The sequence below is a fragment of the Aquila chrysaetos genome, chromosome 1 (assembly GCF_900496995.4).
Source record: "Aquila chrysaetos chrysaetos chromosome 1, bAquChr1.4, whole genome shotgun sequence".
NCBI lineage: Eukaryota > Metazoa > Chordata > Aves > Accipitriformes > Accipitridae > Aquila > Aquila chrysaetos.
In genome coordinates this window covers 61391884-61408096 of record NC_044004.1, presented here as the reverse complement: position 1 = coordinate 61408096, position 16213 = coordinate 61391884, and positions in this window count along the sequence as shown.

Here is a 16213-nt window from a genome sequence, read left to right as displayed (position 1 = left end):
ACTTCGGGTCACCACTCCCACACCATGAAGGGCATGGGGACTGGGGGAGCGAGGGGAGCAAAGGAAAAAGAGCTTTTGCATACAGGGCATGTTTTCTAATGTAAAGCCCTAGCAGCCTCTGATATGTGTAGCCCTCGCATAAAATCTGCCCCCTTATATATTGCTGCTGCATACGTACTGCCACATTCATTAACCAGCCCACTAGAAAAGAGTCCTGTGTCTTCAAGTCTTCCCGTTCCTTTTCATAAAATAAAGTGTACTATTGCACAAGAGATTATCCGAATTGTGCAGAGATCTTTTGTTCATTATTTAATAGAAGAAGATAGCATACATTCAGGGAATATAAAAATGTTTTATTCACTATCTTCAGCTGACTCTTATTTTTCCTCTACCCCAGTAATAGAGTTAATACATTTGTACGCATTCTCAATGTAGTATTTCACATTCCACCTGCAGATATCTTTTTGTCTTTGAAGTATCTATGAAATGCATTAAATAATCACTGTAAGCCATCTTTTGTTGATAACTTTATCATTTTACTGCCCTGAATTATTCATACAAAGCCAACACTGTATCACTATATTATTACAGGAAAGCAATTAAGGTAGACTGCATGATTTGTAAAAAATGGAAACCCCTCTATTCTGTTGCATAGAGAGGGATGTTTCCACCCTCTATTCAGGTCAGTGTCAGAAAATATCAAAAGTTTGCAGAGCTATTTGGGAGTGTGTGTCTGAAGGGGGTGGTTGTTTAGTAGTGTTACCAATTGCATAGGGGAATAAAAACAGGCCATTTTTCCTAGCCCCAGTGCCTGGCTCTAACAGAGCACTTATCATCAAAGCACGTATAAAGAAGTAAGTGCAATTTTTTTCCCTGGCTGCTGCTGGTGAAACAGACGCCTGGCACAGTCTGCCTCCAGTTTCGCTCACAGCTACTGCCTGCTGCGAGGTGCCTGCAGTGCTCAAATGCCAGCTCAGTGCAAGAGCTGGTCAGCCGTACACCCACACGAGCGGACAAAACCTCGGCCTTGTCCCAGCAGATGGAAGTGGCTGGTTTTAAAAATGCGGCCACTGGTTTCAGGTGCCTTAACACCTGCATATTGCTTTCATGTACCTGTGAATGCTACTGATCCCTTAACACCAGCCTGTAAATTAAAGTCTACATGGTGACTTACTTTATGGAAGAATCTGAGTCCATCTGAGCACCAATCTTCCTGTATCTGTTTGAAACCTGATTCAGTAAAGACACACTTACTTCTTTCACAGGGCACTCATTATATGAGATAAGAGTATCCAATACTTGTCTGGGGTTTTGTCTTTTTTTTTTTTTTTTTTTCCTTTTAACAACTCACAGAACACTGAATAAAGCACTCTCCAATCTAAAATACATATCAAAGTCATGGATGTTGCTAATTTAATGAAATCAACTGGGAAATCTGCATAGATAGTCAGTATGGTTTTGTGTTTAGACCAGATTTAATGCAAACATGCCAGAAAATAGGAAACAGGAATTGTCCCCACACACATTCTCATACAGCCAGCATTATAGCCTGGCACAGCCAGCCTGTGAAAAAAATCAGTCCCACTGATGAGCGGTGCTGACAGAAAATGGAAGCGCTCCACAGTGAAACATCTCACAAAAGCTCCCTGTTTGTCATCAAAAGCTTTTGCTATGAGAAGCATAAATACTATTATAGATACATATATATATATTTCACTAGTTCCAGTAATGAATTATTCTTTCCTAAGAAGCATCAAAGAAGTTAATGAAACATTTTCTCACTCTGTAGAAACCTATTTTAGGTAAAAGCTGTAAAACAGAAAAGGAAAAAAAGATTAAATAAAAATAAGAAGATCTTGCTAAGAAGGTTCAAATTATGAAAAAAAAATTTAAAAGCCTCCCTTCTTTGAAAAGCTGAATTGGTTTAAAAAAAAAATAAAAATTACACACAGGAATTCTTCCTGCTTTGCCACTCTCCCCCACATTAGCAACTGTGCCTTCTCACAACTCTAGAGATGGTAAGATGGGACCACAACACAAACTGGGACTGTGTAGTCAAGTAAAAAAAAACCCACAGAGCTATTACAGATGGAAACTGCAGTGAAGCCTTTGAAACCACAGCCCAAAGTGAATAACAAAACCACAAGGCTGAGCCTGTGTCCAGCATGTCCTTGAGGTCTACAAGCCATCTCAAGCCTGTCTGGAAATCCTGCCCACTAGGCAGTGGAAATTACTGGGCAGAGAGAAACCATCCCTGAGGGCACCAATTAAGAAAGAAAAATAGACCCTCCTACCCTTAGGTAGCTCTGTCCTTCTGCTAATGTGTCCTTTCTTATCAACTGGAAACAGTCCTCATGGATGTAGAGTGCGGGGAAATCACCTCTAGGTTTGTGAGAAACCACTTTAAGTTCGATAGAAAGAAAAAAAAAAAAGCTTTGTCAAGTCACTGTCTCTTGCACAATGAAACAATGGTCGAATAGGCACTATTCGCTTATTCACATTCAGCAACCCAGAGCATAAAACAAACCAGGGAGCTACTAGGTTAGCTGAACATAACATGCTGGGTAATTTATTATACACAGCTCTCTAATGAGCTGTGAAATAAATTCAGATGTGGCCATTTTAGCAAATTCAGAATAATCTCCATCTCTCAAATATCTGAGCTAATGATTCACAGTTTGTTCGCGAATGGAAACGTCACTCCCCCAGTCTGTTGCTACTGGTTTTAATGTCAAGGGAGCAGTAACAATTCTATACCTCCTCTTTGCATCATAGAGGTACCTAAACGCTCCAGCAGAGCTCAAGTCTCTCTCCTGCCTGGGACTGCACAGGCAGTCCCTTTTGCAATGCCTTCACCGCAGGGTGGACATTTTCTAAGAATCGTGAGACAGCTCAGAAAATATCTTTTGATCCAAGAACTTTGGCAAGGGCTATCCTGGCTACTCTTCCACATAATCATCATCACTTTTCTCCATTTAACCATAAAACCAGTTCTTTGCTGAGCATGCCTTACCAGCTAGGGTTGCTTTTTCTCTTTTTTTTTGTCAAAAGTGAAAGGAGCAGACACACATTAAAGGGAGCAAAAAAATATAGTGGGTATGTGCTTATGACTCTCAAACATACATGATGGCATGCAACAGGTAAGATGTACATATTAATTTGGCATGTCTGTTGGGAAGTATTAAACATGATGAGCCCAAGCCTGCAAAGCAGCAGCTAGCTTAGCCCCATGGCAACTATAAATTCATATGCTATAAACACAGAATCTTTCTCTACCTGGAAGACATTTGTATTCTGTCACACCCAGTTTTAAAAGTCACAGGCGAAGGTGATTTTGCAGACTATTATATTTCATTAGCAAGAAGCTTTCTGGATACTAATTTACAATTTTCCCTTCCTTAATTAACTCCAACTACTTCTAGTTACACCTTTGTGTGCTTCATTAAATCATTTCATTTCCTCCTTGGTATTTAACAGCCTTCAGTTATTTGCAGACTGCTGAGCTCCATTTTCACCCTTTAGGTTGGCTAGTGGCCAAAACTAAACTACCCAGCTCAGATCCTCAGCTGGCATAAATCACTTTAGTACTTTTAATCTTTCTCATACTGCACAAGTCATTCATTCCAAGTCAACAACCTGCTCATCAATTTTTTCTCTTTCAGCTCTGACCTCTCCCTACCGACAACACAATGCCCAGGCTCAGCACGGCATTCAAGAAAGGAATACTTCTGTAAGAGGCAGAGTACTTCTGTAAAGGCAACCCAGGTTGCCACTAGCTTTTTCTAAACAGGTTGCAAACCAGTGTCTAATTCTGGTCTACTATCAGAATAGTAGACTCTGTCTCCTTCAATATTTCCTTCCTATGCTGTATACATGTGGATGTTTTCAGTAAAATCATTGGGAAAAATACAATTTAATACAACTTAACTCATTTCCATGTATAGTTTTGTAGTTTCTACCTGCTCCAATGCATTTGCCTCTCATTTTGAATCACAAAATCTCAGCTCTGTTTATCTCACTGAGTAAAATATAAGCCCCAAATGAATCTCATCAGAGTGCGTGCCAGTTAAGTGTATGGGATTGGCTGCTTCTGAAATGCAATAGCATAATTCCTATCCAAACCTGCTCACTAGGAGAGATGTGGTGAACACCTGTGGAGTTTACAGATGTCTACAGTACAGAACTGGAGGAAGGAAGTAGAAGTGCTGTCCTCCAATATGAGTTACTATCTAGCAGTGCTAGAGCTGCTATGCAAACAGAAAGCTAGTCCTTGTCTATGCTGCTTGCAGTGTGAGTATGTTCAAAGAATTGCAGGCATGCCTGTGAGTAACTTTTATTGCTTGCTACTGAAGGAACTATGCATACTGCATAGTGCTGTCATGATGTGCAGAACTGATCTCACTAATTAGATGTATTGTCCTCAGTTATTTCGCAATGACTTCAGTTGACTAACTGACAGAAAGAAATAGCTTCAGGCTTTTGTGCCTCTGAGGACTCAGCTTCCCTCCCAGCCCAAGGCAGATGTTGCTGTTTCTGCTGCGCTAGGGACGGTGCTTCTGAGTTTTGCTTCTAAGCATAAATGCACTTGCACAGTCCAGAGTGTTCAGAGGTCATTTTGTGCCACGCGGCTTCTCAGAAACAACCCCACTAACAGTCTGCGGACGTGAAGCATGACAAATGGACATGCTATGAACAGCAATGATTTCTCACAACAGAGAAGCTAGGCGCACAGCGCTGATAAAAGGCATGAAAGGCATTCAACACCCAGGTTTTCAATGGCCTAAGTAGAGAGGTTATTTTCCTCAAGAAAGGAAACAATCATGGCTGGGGTACTGCAAAATAGTGTGAGCTGAACACAAATGCCAGGAAATAGTTTTCGACAGAACTGACACAGCTGAACTAGTGTTTAGCAAACAGGTCAGTAGCTGGGGCTATCCCAGAGGGCTGCAAATGTCAACATGGCCAAGTAGTTTCTGTGTGAGATGAAGGGAATTACATCCTACCCATTCCCTCAGAACAGCAACATAAGGGACAGTGGCGTGACTGCCAGTTTCTAGAAAGACGAGTTTGCTTCTCGCCCTTCCACACTAAAATTGAACACCTTTTGCATCCCATAAGCTATATACATCTATCCCACAGAGGAACAAGAGGATGGCTATCTGAGAATTACCTATGTGCAGGTTGATGAAACAAAAACTGTCTTCTCAGACACAATGGAAATAGCACTAGCACTAAACGGCCCTTCACACTCACCAAAGATCAGACAGGGCATCAGATGTTCGGTATTGGACAATTTGTATCAGACAATATTTGCTAATTAGACAATTCCTTGCTATGTCTTATTAAATAACCAAAATTAACCGTGACTGCTTTAGAAAATCCTGTTCTTTACCTTCAAATACAGCACACTGAACACTGCCAGGTTCTTGAGGCAGACTGATTAACACATTAGAAACTGCAGTCTATGAGACAGCTGCTTCCAACGCAATGATTCTCAAGACCAGAACTGGCCACGTTATCATTTAAAGCTGCTCTGGGGTTGCTCTAAACTACACCATTGTCGTGGTTTAGGCCCAGCCGGCAACTAAACACCACGTGGATGCTCGCTCACTCCTCCCCCTCGCTCCTCACTCCTCAGTGGGATGGGGAGGAGAATCGGAAGAAAAAGGTAAAAACTTATTGGTTGAGATAAGGACAGTTTAATAGGACAACACAAGAAGAGAAGAAATAACAACAACAACAACAACAACAATAATAGAATATATGAAGCAAGTGATGTACAATGCAATTCCTCTGGGCTCTGCGCTGCCAGTTGCTCTGCTTCCATTGCTGCAACCAGCCCCACAGGGCATTTGCCACCATCCCTGAATCAATATAGAGATAGACTGCTGGCCATTTTCCTCCATCAGCTATGTCTAAAGCTAGCTGGATGGTTTTCACTTCCGCAAACTGGCTTGATTCACCTTCTCCTTCAGCAGCTTCTGTGACTTGTCATATAGGGCTCCATACAGCAGCCTTCCACCTCTGATGCTTTCCCACAGTCTGACAAGACCCATCATATTGCTTCCCACTTTCTGGCAGTTTATTATACAGTGGGGCCTCTTCAGCACGTGTCACCTCCTCCTCTGGCAATATTCCAAAATCTTTGCCTTCTGGCCAGTCCGTGATCACTTCCAAAATTCCTGGGCAACTGGGGTTTCCTATTCCAGCCTGTTGTGTGACCGGTGCAACCTACTTATTCCACATGGCATCAGTTGCATGATGCATAGAGGGGACTCTCCCTTTGAACATCCAGCAGTCAGGGTGCTAAGAGGAGCTGTGCTTCAGTACCAACCACTTCCAAGGCAGCTCGAACTCCTTCATATGCTGCCAATATCTCTTTTTCAGTTGCAGTACAGCGGGCCTTGGATCGTCTGTATCCCCGACTCCAAAACCCCAGGGGTCGGCCTCGGGTCTCCCCAGGTGCTTTCTGCCAGGGGCTCCACGTAGGGCCATTCTCCCCATCTGCAGTGTAAAGCAAATTTATTGCATCCTGTCCTGCCCGGACTGGCCCAAGGGCTACTGCATGAACTATTTCCTGTTTAATTTGTTCAAAGGCTTGTCTTTGCTCAGGGCCCCATTTAAAACTGTTCTTCCTTCAGGTCACTTGATAGAGAGGGTTTACAATTACGCTGTAATTTGGAATATGCATTCTCCAAAAACCCACTTTGCCTAAGAAAGCCTGTGTTTCCTTTTTGCTAGTCAGTGGAGACATAGCTGTTATTTTGTTAATCACATCCATTGGGATCTGATGACACCCATCTTGCCATTTTATTCCTAAAAACTGGATCTCCTGTGCATGTCCCCTGACCTTACTTTCTTTTATGGCAAACCCAGCCTTCAAAAGGGTTTGGATTATTTTCTTCCCTTTCTCAAAAACAGCTTCTGCTGTGTTGCCCCATATGATGATGTCATTAATGTGTTGCAGGTGTTCCAGAGCTTCACCCTGTACCACTGCAGTCTGGATCAGTCCATGGCAAATGGTGGGGCTGTGTTTCCACCCCTGGGGTGGTCAATTTCATGTGTACTGGACGCCCCTCCAAGTGAAAGCAAATTGTGGCCGGCACTCTGCTGCCAAAGGGATTGAGAAAAATGCATTAGTGATGTCAATTGTGGCGTACCACTTGGTTGCCTTTGACTCCAGTTCATACTGAAGTTCTAGCATATCAGGCACAGCAGCACTCAGCAGTGGCATGACTTCATTCAGGCCACGATAGCCTACTATTAGCCTCCACTCTGCGTTAGAGTTTCACACTGGCCATATGGGGCTGTTAAAGGGTGAGCGAGTTTTGCTAATCACTCCTTGGCTCTCCAGTTGACGAATCACCTTATGGATAGGCATCGAGGAGTCTCAGTTGGTGTGATCTTGCCGCCAGTAAACCATGTTGTGGTTTAAGCCCAGTGGGCAATAAAGCACCACAGGGCCGCTCACTCACTCCTCACCCCAGCGGTATGGGGAGGAGAAAATATAACGAAAGGCTCGTGGGTCAACATGAGGACAAGGATGGATCACTCACCAGTGTCCTAGTTTCAGCTGGAATAGAGTTAACTGTCTTCCTAGTAGCTGGTACGGTGCTATGTTTTGAGTTCAGTATGAGAAGAATGTTGATAACACCGATGTTTTCAGTTGCTGCTAGTAGTGTTTAGACTAAAGTCAAGGATTTTTCAGCTTCTCATGCCCAGCCAGCGAGAAAGCTGGAGGGGCACAAGAAACTGGCACAGGACACAGCCAGGGCACCTGACCCAAACTGGCCAACAGGGTATTCCATACCATGGGACGTCACATCTAGTATAGGAACTGGGAAGTGGGGGCGGGGAATCGCCGCTCGGGGACTAGCTGGGTGCCAGTCGGCGGGTGGTGAGCAATTGCACTGTGCATCATTTGTACATTCCAATCCTTTATTATTGCTGTTGTCATTTTATTAGTGTCATCATTATCATTATTCGTTTCTTCTTTTCTGTTCTATTAAACTGTTCTTATCTCAACCCGTGGGTTTTGCTTCTTTTTCCCGATTTTCTCCCCCATCCCACTGGGTGGGGGGGAGTGAGTGAGCGGCTGCGTGGTGCTTAGCTGCTGGCTGGGATTAAACCACGACAACCAGTTATGGTCACGGGCAAAATCCAGACTCGACTTGGGGAAAAAAAATGAAATCAATTTAATTTGTTACCAATCAAATCAAAACAGGGCACCACGGGGCTGTGCTCGCTTACTCACCCTTCTTCCCCTCGGTGGGATGGGGAGGAGAATCAGAAGAAAAAGGTAAAAATTCATGGGTTGAGATAAGGACAGTTTAATAGGACAACACAAGGAGAGAAGAAATAATAATGATAATAATAGAATATATGAAGCAAGTGATGCACAATGCTCACCTCCCGGAACCCAATGTCCAGCCCATTCCTGAGATGTGATCCCTTCTTCCCGCCCCCCCCCAGCCAGCTCCCCAGTTTATATACTGAGCATGACGTCATATGGTATCCAATAACCCTTTGGCTAGTTTGGGTCAGCTACCCAGGCTGTGCCCCCTTCCAGCTTCTTGTGAAGATTAACTTTATCCCAGCCGAACCCAGGACAACCATACATATGGGATCTTAATATAGACAGTGCAGAAAACCAGCAAGCCCCACACAGATATGATCTGTACCTTCCTTCCATATGGGCTGCATATTTTTTCTTCATCATTATTAGATGCTAGTAATATTACAACAGGTGATAATATTTGTCCCATCAATGATCTCAAAGGTCAACTCTGCTCTCAGCCACTAAACAGTTGGCCCTGATCTATGCCAAACATGGGTACAGCCACAGCAAATCCAGAAATTCATGCTGTTACTAACTCTTGACATGAATATCTCTCATCCCCACATAAGCCTCATTTTTCTCCAGCTGAGAAACGTGTAAGACCTTTGGATGTCTTTCTAATCCAAGGATAATCCACATGGAAGTTGTGATTTGAATTCAGGCCCTTTGAGTAGCATAAAGGAAGCTGTATATAGCAGAGTACAGCCAAGTTCCCAGTATACATGAAAAATGAATTATATAAGAGCCAAGTCAATACAGGAAAGAGTTGAAATTTGAGTAGTTTGCCCAGCAATTTACAAGAAGAGAAAGTTGCAAGTAAGGCTGAAAAGACAAACCTACACCTGAGCTGAGCTCTCATCAGAAGTTCTGACAAGGCGGTGCACTGCACTGCAAATTATTCTGGACTATAAAGGCTGCAGTTTGAAACTAGCCAATTTTTAAACTAATGAAATACAGGGAAAATGAAGTATATTTTCTGTCAGAGAAGTCGTCCTTCCTAAGGGGGATCTTTGCTTTGTTTTCCATCACTTAACCTGTTTTAATTCTGCTGCTCACAATAACAGGCACCATTATGGCTACAGGATTGATTTTTTTCTCCAAAATCATCCTGTGCTCTAAATTAGATCCGCAGAGGTTTTAAGCAAGAACCTTGCAAGTTTTGAGGTTTTTGAGGTTTCCTGGAAAAATCCACATCTTGGAGTAAAGTGATTAATGCTACAGTATCAGCTTTCATTACAAAAAGTTAGGCTTCTCAACTTTGATGCCCATGCATGATATTTTTAATGTCCATGTTGGTAGGGCAGTGTCTTTCTTAGCAGAGAACGACTGGAGCCCTGATTCTAGAAAGGCACTTCATTTTACATGTTATGATCAACTCCTGTGGGAATATCAAGATGAGGACCTTCAACCATGCACAGAATTCTTGCCATCACTGGCAATCAAATGTGCTACAGAGGCTTGGCCTCACCCCAGCTTGCTTCCCCTGCCAGTCTGGATTTTAATATTTTTATGCTTTTCTCTTTCCCTCTACAATCAGTCCACACACATACATGTGCATACACTCCCTTCTCAACATCTTTACCTCTGGAATCCTATAACTAATCCAAGAATCAATAATGAAACTCAGAACAGCAAGCTTTTGAGGGCAGGATTGCGTTTTTTACACTGTGCCACTTCTGCCAATAACCAGCTTCTCACTCAGGTAACCCCTCTGAAAGCCTCAAGCAGCTACATGTGTGGCGAAACCACAGTGATCCCAATACAACTTTTGACATATGTACCCTGCCTGGAATACTAGTGCTGCCTTCTGCCCCAACTTATCTAAGTGTTAGGGCAGGACAAACAGTGACACGCTCTTTGCCTTCAGTTTTAGAGGAGTTTAACCTCAAGACCCTATCTAATTGGGACGCAGCCACCTTCAAACAGAAGAGATTTGAGAGGGCATTATCAACAGTCTCCTGCAATGCCTGTTTTAATTAAGCTGCGTTGAGCCAACTGCACTTTGAGCTTCATATGTCTTTGTTTGCTGGGTATGAATCATCTTCATCATTTGTGCTTTCATTCTTTCACTGATGGAAAAGATAGCAGGAAAGGATTCCTCAGGATTGATTAACTAAGCTCTCACCCCATTGCCCTTGGTAAGTTTAAAGAGAACTGGAGGTTATAATCATCTTTATCGCTGCACGTTGCACAGCCATGCAGATTTCCATCTTTCATTCTATCACATCATGACTTTGCACTTAAAGGAGCCCATAGCTTTGCTAAAGCAACCATCCCCTCTCTCTCCAACCAACAGTTGCCAAGAAAGTTCTGGATAGCTACAGAATGCTGTGAAGTCCCCTTCAGTGAGCATGGCTTTATAAAACTGCTTATTTTGGTCTAGAGAACAAGACATTAATCATATGGGGGTTGAAATCTGTGCTTCATCCCATAATACCTGTGTGACCTTGGGCTGTTTGGGTTGTGTTATAGGCACAGCAGGACCACGCCTGTTCTGAATGCCTGTGAAACTCTCAGGGACCTGGGATTGTTCTTCAAGGACAGCACTCATGGCAAGCGTATGAGCCTAGAAAAGAACTACAGAGCCAGAAGGGTTTATGAGGGAAAAGCATAGTGTTTCAGGGCAAACTGGAAAAGAGACATCACAGGGGTCTCAGAAATCACCCTCCTCTTGGGCTTAGAGGTGCAAACCCAAGTGCAAGAGCCAATTTAGTTCAACTATTGCAGACCTCATCTTGCGGGATGAGTGCAGGAGTCTGCTTAAAACATTTATAATAAGTAAAACTCTTAACTGAGGAAATGCAGTCCAAATTTCAGAAACCAAAGTGTCTACTGTGGCTTATGGACCAGTGGTAAAATTCTTGACTCAAACCAGCCTGAGAAGAAGAGCCAGCTGGCAGGGCATGAGGGTGCTAATAGACTCTAATTAACCCTCACCAACATCTCCTGGTGCCTCCAGCATCCACCCATAGCCCAGGAGCTCTATATAAGTTCAGGTCTGACAACTTCTGCTCTTTCTGTGAACTGTGTTGTGGATAGGGTTTGGGTCTAGTCTTGTTCTCTGCTGAACCTGACTTGCTTACTAGATTTCCTAGCTTGCCCTGGGACTTGCTTCATGTCCTTTGCATGTTTGTCTGATGGTCACTGGGCTGTTGTTGGGACTTGCTATTGCCACCAACCCTGCTCTGCTTGTGCTGCTTGGCAGTGTGCCCCACACTGATGAAGTTGCTGTGGCATGGTGACCTGTGTATCCTGGTTTATCGTCCTCAACAGAGCAGCCCTGTTCTTCCAGCACCCTGCTGCTGGCCTCCTACCTCCAAGGTAAGTGCCCTGTGCACCAGTTACTGGTCAGACTGGCTGAGCACCCCTTGGGGCAGGGGGTCTGCCCATACCACAGGTACCAAGACTCGTTCTGGTGTTGGTAACTTAATGCTCCTTGCAGGGCCTTGTGTGGTGTGAGAGCCCGGAAAATGCAGCTGGGGAATGCGTGGGGCAGGGTGACATGAAGGCACAGGACCCTTGTTTGTTTGCAGTAGAGAGATTTGGGTGGCTTTGTGAGAGCTCCTAGCCCAAACTTGGGGACCTGGGTGCTCCTGGACTGCAAGGTGGCAGAGCAGAAGCTTTAGAGAAGCTACTGATACTCAAAAAGACTTGGACAGATACATTTGGGGGGGAACAGATAACTGTTTGAATGAGGGTCTTGTGCAGTTTGTGGTGCTGCTTCTCTAGGGAAAGACAACTGATGAGAAAAGGGTTTTTTCAAATGTTTAAGGACCTCTGGCTTTGTGCACTTCCTGTTGTTGAACTTGCTTCAGTGACACTAATGAGATGGCCTGATGGAGCATTGATTCCATCTCCTGGTTGCCAAAAGAAAGTCTGAACTGGAGTAAGATTTTATTGCTACTGTGAAGCTTTGTAAGCCTCCTCCTAAGCAGTAAAGCAGAACAGAAAGGAATTATAAAGAACAAACACATGAACTGTGCTTTTTCCAGAGTTTAAAGGTGAAGTTGTACAAATATCAGAAACTAATTAAGCTGACTGTGTGATATTTAGTTATCTTAGATCCTAGGAGAAAAATTGATTTCTGTTGCACTGAATTAAATTACATTTTCATACTGATTGACACAAGCAGGCTTTGCTTCTACTTGTCTTGCAAAAGTAACCATTATCTGACTTCAGTTCTTTAAACTAGACTACTGAACTTTTGCAGTGATGCTATTTTAGCACTGTATCGATGAACAAACACTTTGGGGGTAACATTGGTCTGAAAGATCTTATATACATATTACATTGCTTTTTCAACTATTTGCAGTTTTCAAAAGGGTGTTATTTTTCCTAAGCAAAACAGTATTTCTAACTTGTACAAATATGCTGTGCTGTTACCAGCTTCCAGGTGCAGAAGCTTTTTGTGTGAGGGGGTGAATGCAAGTAACAAAAGCTTGTTCCCTTCCTTAACTGCAATCAGCTTCCACTGTAGGCTGGTGCAAGTATGAATTAGACTGCTGTACAAATACATGCCTCCAATCATGGCTTCTCGTCTGATAAACCCCGAATTCAAGGATGTGACATCTGCTACTGCTTGGCAATGGTGCCACAGTGCAAGTACTTACTGTAGATCATTATTCACTGCTGTGCTTCAGAGGGAGGAAAAGGAGTGGTAGGTGTCCAGCTGATGGCTGGTCCTCTTCATTGCTCTGTTGCAGTCAGCTCCTGCATGGGATCTTCCTGCACAGCAGCATGGTGCATGCCAATTCCTTTGCTGGGAGTGGCTTATGCAGCTATGGAATTTGAGATGCTGCTAAAGAATAGGATCCTTGTTTCTGATCTCTCATTGTCAGGGCAGCTGTGGTTTTCAGCCTCTGAAAGCCAACTCCACCAACAGTCCATATCCCTCCTCCAGCACAAAGGGAGAGGATGCTTGTACCTGTGGAGGAAGTTGCCACTGTCAGGGAAAGACAAGGAGGATGTAGTACGCAAGTGAACCAGGAAGGTGGTCCTAACTAAGTGGAAAAGCACTAAAACTTTTTTTGGATGATACTAAACCTGCTTTCCTACTGTGAGAGAATTTATTGCCTTTTTTGCTTGAGGTGAAAAAATATAGGAAGGTTAATCTGAAAATGTTATCTTGCTATCTTGATGTACTTTGTAATGGATGATCTTCTCTTGATCTTGTAAGACAATTTGAAGAATCCTCTTGATTCCTATGGAAAGCATGCACACCTGGAACTGCCCAAGGCTTCTGGTCTGAATAATTTTCTGCATGCCTGACTTGTTCCACTCATTCATGCTTCTTATGGATTCCTGGTGATCTCTGTAATGGAAATTGCATGTGGCATGTCTTTCACACTCATGGGCTTATCAAGGTAAAGCTGACAAGTTCTCTCTTCTCAGCCTCTGACTCTGCATGACAACCTGTACTAAGTCTTGGCCGCTTCCAGACAGATGATGACTTCTGTTTCCCACAAGACCAGAGATGCTTTGTTACGCTGATAAAGTGCCTGTCACAGAGTGCTGGGGTTAAGTGCCGCTCAAAATACACCAAAAGCAATGGGGAACTGGCACAAGAAGTGATAATGAAAGGGAAAAGGAAACTTCAGGCTAGACCCAAGCACTGTGAAGAGCTTGGTCACCTTATGGGGAGAATGGCACAAATTCAATTCAGTGGACAAGCTTTGGATGGTAGACGAATGTGAACGCACCCAGTTTTCTTGGGTCACAGCCATGTGCTGTGTCTACCTGCTTTCCAAAGTTTTAGATAGTTTTTCTAAGCACTGTGAAGAATTTGCATACAGAAATCTGTGCCCAGATACTTCACGTAAGAACTGTACTGTAGTGAATAAGTATTGCCTGACCCAAGGGAGAAAGTTTAGGGCCATGTCCTCCTTCCCTCTTTTGCACTGAGCAGCAGAGAGATGCACACATCCATCCAGTTCTGTGCTTCATGGAAGGCCTAATGCACATGAGTGGGGAAGCAGTACTATCCCCTGACAAAAAGGTGATTATGATAAAAACTCCTGACTTACCACTGGAGACAGCCTGTGTGCCAGGGTAGGGACCCTTAACCAAGGTATGCCATGAGGAAGTGGAGGGGAGAAATTAGCCTCTTTTCCCCAGCACCAGTTGGAGCCCATGTCCTCTGGAGACTGACCTGAATAAATTCTGTCTCCAGCATGCTGAGCAGACTCTCCAGAAGTTACTATTATTCTGCCATGCCACTGCTCCTTATCCTACCAATGCATGTGCTGCTCTTTTCCCTCAAGGTATTTGCATTGATACAAGTCACCTCAAACTGAATGCAAACCCACACACTATCTTGTATACTGTACACACAGGTGAATACTCTGAGCTGCAGAAAACCCCATTTCAGTGGCAATGGAAAACATATTCAATTCATCTCACCTTTTTTTTGCATGGTCTTCATTTAATAGGTACTAAAGTGACAGCATCACTTTGAGACAGCACTCCTTAAAAGAGCTACATTATGTAAAGGCTGGCTAACAACCTTTCTACTTATTTGGGTTATTGTTTCTAAGCACTGCAGAAAGAGGCTAAAAGGCTATATCAATTTGCAAGCTGTTCTCTTCCGTAAAAACTTGTCCTTCCATCCCATCTTTATCCCAAATAATGTTCATTAAGGAAGAGTTCCCCTTCCTTTATGAAGGTTGAAATGAATGCTCTTAGACATCATTTGAAGAAAATGTCCCAGAGTCTCTGAATATTATGACAAAGATTTCTTACTTGTTTGCTTCATTCTTTCATTTTGGGTAGTTTACATCAAATTAATGTAAAGATATTTCCTTTGTTACTGAAAATGACTCCAGTTCCCCTTCACACAGGAATGTATAGAGACAAAAAGTTCTACTTTGTAAGACTAAAGTTTGTAACACCCGTTAACAAATGCAAGGCGTTTGCATATGGTGTTGATAAAAACCACAAGTACTGGGATAAGCAGAAAGGGTAGAAGTAAATGAGGTATACTAACAATACCAAAATAGCCTCCAAAGATCAAGAGGTCGCAGCTGAGACACACGAATAGTGGTGGAAGTACAAGCTGCTGATGCAAAACCAGAAGAGAAATGATGGCTACAGAGATGACAGTGGTCCTCCCCTAAGTTCACCAGCTTACATGGCCTTGGTTAGAGTAGATTCAACTTGCAATCTGTTGCTTTTATTCTCATGCCAGCATTACATATAGGGCAGAGGTGGCCACACATTTCAGATGGAGGCATAGGGAGGGTGGTCACAGTGCAAAGCAAGCAGTCCTTCTCCTGCCCTGAACTATCCTCCAACCCGCCAGGGCACTTGCTCTTATTCTGCTCAGCCAGTTTCAGCAGTAGTACTCAAGGACTACATTTCCACTTAATTTAACTGAGAAAGGCTGTAGGGCTTTACTGCTATCATTGTTTAGCAGTTATTTTTCCTGAAGCTGCAATTATCGCTGCCAATGCAATCCAGCGGGTAATGGAGGAAGTCAGGACAGTATATGCTTCAAAACCTCTCAGGTGCTGCCTACCCATGACACTTATTTGTGAGGCTCCCACTCTGCTCCTCTATTGTTCCAGGCAGAACAAAAAGCATGAGCTCTCCCTGGTTTAAACCTCTAGCCCATCTTTTACCCGTGCATTTGAAGGAGTAGGGAAGGAGTGTTGGGGGAGGAGGGGAACAAATTCAAAATGTTAAACAAGGGTGTGCTGGTTTTGGCTGGGATAGAGTTAATTTTCTTCATAGTAGCTGGTATGGGGCTATGTTTTGGATTTGTGCTGAAAACAGTGTTGATAATAAAGGGATGTTTTTGTTCCTGCTGAGCAGTGCTCACACAGAGCCAAGGCCTTTTCTGCCTCTCACCCCACCTCACCAGCGAGGAGGCTGGGGGGG